This window comes from Ursus americanus, chromosome 21 (genome assembly GCF_024610735.1).
Source record: "Ursus americanus isolate L20-20 chromosome 21, mUrsAme1.1.p, whole genome shotgun sequence".
NCBI classification, from domain to species: domain Eukaryota; kingdom Metazoa; phylum Chordata; class Mammalia; order Carnivora; family Ursidae; genus Ursus; species Ursus americanus.
The window spans coordinates 58,832,408-58,839,288 of NC_142147.1; positions in this window are offsets into that span (position 1 = coordinate 58,832,408).

The following is a 6,881-nucleotide window of genomic DNA, read 5'->3' on the forward strand; positions in this document are numbered from 1 at the left end:
GGCAGAGAGAGGCCCAGAGCCTGTGAGGCTGCCCACGAGGGGCAGAGAGAGATTTGAGGAGGGACGGTGAAGTAACTGAACAGATACAGAGACCGAGACACCGATAGGAAGAAAGTCAACAGGAAGGGATTTCTACTCTCAGAGACCTAGACAATGTGGTAAGAAGCCAGAGGATCAGAATCAGGCCCGGGTAGACAGTGTCAGAAAAGTTAGCAAGGAGGAGGGAGATCAGGAAAGGATGAATACGAAAGGAGAGACAAAGAGGGACAGGGAAAATAGATTCACAAAGACAAGCAGTGCAGATACCGAGATTCAAGAGACAGACAAGGGATACAGGCATACAGAGGCAAGGGGAGAGAAAGGGGCAGCAATTTGAGATACGGCAAAGATGCAGAGTTTTCAAAGACCCGGAGAAGGGTGACAGCAAGAAGAGAGACAGTGGGAGGCAGACTTCTTAGAAAAACTTACCCAAAATTTGACAGTAGGACAAAAAAGATGATTGGGAGCCCTCTCTGCGTTTCCTAGCATTGTCTACCAAGCCAGCTCCAGCTCGCCTGACTCCCTAAAACGAAGTAACTCTCTCTTAACTACCTTCTGATCAGAACCCAGGCTGCAAACGCTTGGGGTTAGAGCTGTATCACCCCTAGGACACGGGACAAGAACTGAGACTCCCGGGCCCGCTGCCCCTCAGGGCACTAATTCGACTTTGGGCTTTTATTTTAGTATTCCTTGTTTCTGTCACCCTTTCTGTTCTTTCTCTCTCATCTTCCCGGAACCACCTATGTCATCGGGCTAGTTCCCTCCACGAGGTAAATAACTCTTTGACACGCCCTCATTGCGTTTATTTTTAACTTAAAAAATATATTTGACAGTCTGAGCAGAGTTCATTCTCCAGGATGGGGGACAAACCGAGAGAAGGAGAAAACAGACCGCGCCGGAAATGGAAGGAAGCGGGGAGGAGGATGGAAAGACACAGACAGTCGCCGGCGGGAAAAAACTCGAGAGAAGCGACGCAGAAAACCCGCTTCGGGCAGGGGCGGCCTCCGGCGCCCTCGGCTGGACTCCCTGCGCAGCGTCCTCGGGGCCGAACTACAGCTTCCGGCGGGCCTGCGAGCGCCGGGCGCAGGGTGTAGAGCGCCGACGGGGGCGGACCCCACGAGGGCTCCGCGTCTCGGGAGCCCCGGCGATCTTCAGCCTCCGCCCAGAACATGGAGCCTGAGCGCGGCCGCCTCCGCGAAGAGGCCCTGTGAGGCAGGAGATGGGCAAGAGCCGCAGCCCCACCGGCTCTGCGGAAGCAGCCCTCCGGCGTCGCGCTGCGGAGGTGAGGGCGGGCGACCGGCCGTCCGCGCGGGGGCCCGGGCTCCGGGGGCGGGGGCGGGGGCGCCGTTGCTCTTGGTCCCCCACGGCTGCAACGGAACGGAGAGGCCGCTGCGCGCTCAGTCGGGACGAGCGCGAGTGGGCCAATCGGAGCTTCCGGCGGCCCCGCGGCTGTCTGGGAATTGTAGTCTCACTGGGACGAGCCCTGTGTCCCGCCCGGACACTGGGCAGCGAGCCTCCCCGGGCGGCGCGCTTGGGGACTCTCTCTCGAGGGTGGGAGGGAGGGAATGAATGAATGAACATATGGGTGAATTAATTTTAAATTGTCGATGAGCAGAGGAAGGCGTGAATGTTGGAGAAAGAACAGCGGCGCGTGAGTGGTTCAGAATTCGGGGACGGCTTGGAGGCAAGAGGAGCCTTTCCCATGCCCACCCACCTTTCCCTGCCTCCCAGGCTTGAGGGTCCTGTGGCCTGTGCCACCTTGTTTCAAGCATGAGCAGCCCATGAATCCTTGAAGGTATTGATGTGATACCGATAGGTGCCATCGCTGCTGCAAAAACAGACCTTCACTCATTTGTCCGTGCGTTCACAGGCAGTCCTTCAATTAAAAATATATATATTTTTATTTATTTATTTATTTATTTGTTTATTTATTTACTTATTTTTACTGTTTAATCAGGTGCTACTTTCACATGGTTCAAAATGCAATAGGGACAAGGTGAGAAACCTGCCTCCCACCGCTGTACTTCATTTAATAATTTCATCAGCAAGTGACTACTGGATGCACTATTCAGTGGGCCTAGGGCCATGAGAGAGCTCAGCAGACCCAGATCCTGCCCTCAGGCAGCTTGTGACAGATGTATAATAAAACGTAGGTGAGGAGGGCCTTTTTGATTACATTTGAGCAGAGATCTGTAGGAGAGGGAACAAGCCACGCAGATAACGGGGAAGAGCCTGGGCTGAAGGAAACAGGAGCACCCTTAGTCTGCCCCAAGGACGCGAGTAGGAGTGAGCAAAGTAAAGGAGGAGGCTTTGAAGTGCTTTGCGAATCTGGTGAGGATTGTGGCTTTTACTCAGAGCTGGGAGAGCCCTGAACAGAGTGGGGATAGGATCGTAGTGCTTGCTGAATCTTTGTGGCTGCCATGTGGAGAACCACCTTCCTCCTCTATTCCCAGGTGCTCTTTGGGGTGGCATGAATTAGGTCGGTTTCCTCCTGCGTTAGTTTCCTGACTGCTGTAATATATTACTGAAAAATGAATGGTTTAAAATAACACAAATACCTTGGAGTCTTGGAGGTCAGAAATCTGAGATGGGTCTCAGTGGTCTAAACTCAAGGTATCAGCCGGGCTGGTACCTTCTGGAGGCTCTAGGCTCTCTGGCACACCTTCTGAGTGAAATCTTTTGCCTTCTTTTGCAAGGACCCCTCTCATTACATTTAGGGCCCATTTGAATAAACCAGGATAATCTCCCTATTTCAAGAATATTAACTTAATCACACCCACAATGTCCCTTTTGCCATATAAGGTAATTTATTCTTAGGGATTGGGATGTGGACGTCTTTAGGAGCCATTATTCAGCAACCCACACTGATGTTTGATGTCTTTGGGTGGGAAGCGTGGAAATGGGTAGCTCATTTGCTCATCAGTGTGTGGGAGGTGGGTTTCTAGACTGTCTCGTGGTTGCAAGAGGTTTACTGGGGGAAGAGAGCAAAGTCTCCTAGCAGACTTCTCTTGATTTCATAAGCTAAAACTAACTGACATGCTTCTCTAGATGCAAAGAATGCTTGGAAGTGGGCGTGCAGTGTTTTTAGCAGTAGGCAAAGAAGGGACGGGACATGCTTCTGAGGCAGTGGTTAGCAGGGCTGGGTGCTCTGTGTCAGAGCATGGGAAGGCCAGCTGGTGGTCGGGACTTCCATGTACTTACACATTAATGCCCGTGTGTCCTTGTCTTACAGGCAGAGGCAGGTATGGCAGGAGAGGCCAAGAGGCTGTCCTTGTGGGCACCCTGGTAGCTACCGTGGAAAGGCACTGGGGAGAGAGCTCATCAAGGTGCGTGGCTCAGGGAGGCGGAATGAAGACAACTCCCCGGCTGCAAGTGTCGGGGAAGGCACCCCTTGGTGGGATTGGCCTCCGCCACAGTGCCAAGCGGGACCGAAAGTCCATCACCCTACAGGTGAAGTTAGAGGTGCTTCGGAGGTTTGAGGAAGGTGAGAAGCTGACTCAGATTGCCCGGGCCCTGGGGCTGGCAACCTCTACTGTTGCTTCGATCCGTGTCAACAAGGACAAGATCCGGGCCAATTCTCAGGCGGCCACACCTGTCAGCGCCACGCAGCTGACCCGCTGCCGGGGTGTGGTGATGGGCCACATGGAACGCTTGCTGAGCCTCTGGATTGAGGAGCAAAAGCGGCAGAACCTGCCCATCAGCACGCTGCTCATCCAGGACAAGGCTCGCCGGCTCTTTGTGCAGCTGCAGCATGAGCAGGGTAATGGCACTCAGGCTGAGACCTTTGGGGCCAGTAACGGCTGGTTTGCCCGATTCAAGGCCCGCCACAATGTGCTGTTGACAGACGAACCATCTGTGGCTGACACCCAGGCTGCTGCCCACTACCCCCCGGTGCTGCGCACCATTCTGGAGGAGGGCTGCTACTCGCCACGCCAAGTCTTCAACGTGGATGAGACGGGCCTGTTCTGGAAGCGGCTCCCGGAGCGCATGCTGCTGGCACTGGAAGGGGCGGCTGGGCCTGGCCTCAAGGCCTCTAAGGACCACCTGACCCTGCTGCTTGGTGGCAATGCAGCTGGTGATTTCAAACTGAAGCCTCTGCTGGTGTACCCCTCGGAGAACCCGCGTGCCCTCAAGGGCTGCTCCAAGGCCAGCCTTCCTGTGGTCTGGCGCTCTAACCGCAATGACTGGCTGACACCCAGCATCTTCCAGGAGTGGTTTACTGGCTGCTTCTGCCCTGCGGTGGAGAGCTACTGTGCAAGCCACGGCCTCCCACACCGTGCCCTGTTGCTCTTGGACGGCGCGCCCTGCCACCCTGCTCACCTAGGTGGCCTCTCAGCCCACGTGCGAGTTGAGTTCCTGCCCAAGAACACATCGGCCCTAATCCAGCCTATGAACCAAGGTGTCATTGCCACATTCAAGGCCTACTACCTGCGCCGCACACTCGGCCAGCTGGTCCAGGAGACGGCTGGTGAAGACCGGCCCTCTGTGCGGGAGTTCTGGCGCAGCTATACCGTTGTCACTGCTGTGGACAACATCGCTGAAGCCTGGGCAGAGCTGCAGCCTGCCACCATGAACAGTGCCTGGAGGAAGCTCTGGCCCGAGTGCGTCCCTGCTGGCACGCCCGAGCCTGACGCCGTGCCTCAGCTCCGCCGCAGCATTGTTGCACTGGCCAGCCGTGTGGGCCTTGGAGACGCAGCGGAGGCTGATGTCGCCAACCTCCTGCAGGCCCACGGGGAGCCCTCACCCCACGACATCCCCCAGGATGCAGAGGATGGGGACATCAGCGGCTCCAGGTTGCCGTGGGAGGCAGGGAAAGGCTTGGTCTCCCGAAAACCAGAGCCAGATTTCACGGAGGCTGTGGTGGCTGCGGGGACTGAGGAAGCTGATGTGGGTGCTCTGAGCCCCGAGCACCTGGCCCAGGCCCTGACTCACTTTGCTGCTGGTTTACGGGTCCTCATGGAGAATGATCCAAACCGGGAGCGCAGCCTACGGGTGTCCCGGGGTGTCCACTGTGCCCTTGCCCGCCTCCGGGAGCTGCACCGGGAAAGGAGGCGACGGGCTCGGGCAGCTGCATCCTCAGGAGGGCCCGTGGCAGTGGCAAGGGATTTGGCAGGAAAGCTGCCCTTTCCCCAAGTGGGGCCCATAGAGGGTGGGGAAGTGCCTAAGGGCACAGGTCATGAAGGTCAGACCTCTGGGTGTCCTGTATGATTTGGAGCTTGGGCTTGACCTCACATGATCTCTCTCATGATGTTTTGTTTCTGGAGGTCAGATACTGCTACTTCTCTCCAAGGGTTCTCATATCTCATGCTCTATGGTCTTTGTATGGTGACACACAGCTCAGGCTTGGGGAACAGAAGGGTAGTGTTCTCTGATTGGAAGATGAATTGCAGGGGCCAGGAGTGCCCACCTATGACCGGGACACATCCTGTAGTATGGTCATTGCCCAGCACAGCCAGGGCAGGTTTCCTTGTGGTGGGGAGCCAGAACTGAGACCTGCCTCTCCCATTTTCCAAACCCGACCTCTTACTCCCTCTACCATTGTGACCCTTCCTTGCCAACTTTAGATGAGGGTTTCCTGCTCTCGCCATGTCCTTTGTCAATTTCCATGCCATCCTCACCTCTTTTGGCTTCCATGGCCCCTGTTGACCCGGGTCTCTGGTAACTTCCCTGTGCCTGGGCACTTTGATTCACTGTGGATTTTGTTACCAGGGATCACTTCCTTCGTTTGGAGATGTTTTCTTCCCTGGGTTTCTGTGCTAGTTGTCTTGGCTTCCCTCCAGCCTTTGAGGTTGAGCCTTTTGTGACTGTGATGGTCTCCTAGTTCTGGTGCTCTTTGGAAAATACCATCCACTCCTAAGAGCTGCGATCACCTTAGGGTTAACTCCCAGTGCCCTGGCTCTAGCCCAGCCTCTCCCTGAGTTAGATCCAAAGCTCTGATTCTGATGGACAACCCCCTCCCCCCCCAGTCTTATTATCTCCCCTAATTCCAGTTTGTTTTTCTGTTCCCCACACTGTAACAACAGGCATCATGGGGTGTCCACCTGACTGCAGAAACACCACTTGGGTCACCAAAACACAGATAGTCAGCAAGGGAAGGTGTTCTTATGCTCCGGCTGGATGAGCCACAGGTGGTGGGACAGGGATGTCTGGGCTTTTGGACTCCTTTCAGCACAGGTGTGCACGCAACACACACACACACACGCGCGCGCGCGCGTGCGCGCCAAGAAATAAAAATGGGAGAAAGGATTCCTGTTACTTCTGTCCCAGCTAACACTGCATTGATGGGCTTGCTGTCAACATATCACAGGGGCCAGGGCGGGACTTGAAGGGCCAGCCTTACTGGGAGAAAGGTCAGACGAGGCCCTGTGCTTGCTTTCCTCGGGAGAAGGGTAAGAGGGATGACAGAGAAAGGAAGGTTTTTTTTAGGATTCTGGTGAGAGACTGGATTAATTGCACAACTTATGAGCACTTGTAATGTGCCAGGTGTTGAGGAGACCAGGATGAGTGAGACTGACCTCAGGAGCTGCCAGTCCAGAGGTTGTTACGTTCTATGTGACAAGGCTATGACAGGTGACTCAGGAGGGACCCCCACCTAGCCAGGGACAGACGACCGGACATGATAGGTAGGCTTTTTGGGGGAGTGGTGTCTCAGCCTGCAGGGACCTTGCTGACAGTCAGGAAACCCATCATTTCAAGACACCACACGTTACAGAGGGGCTCGACAGAGGCAGCCCCGTGTGGTGGGGTGGTTGGTGAAACCCCAAGGACCGGGATGAAGGGGCATCCTCGGTGCGGGCTGAGTGTGGTACGGCAGCGGAAGGAGGCAGGTGAGCAGGTGGGAG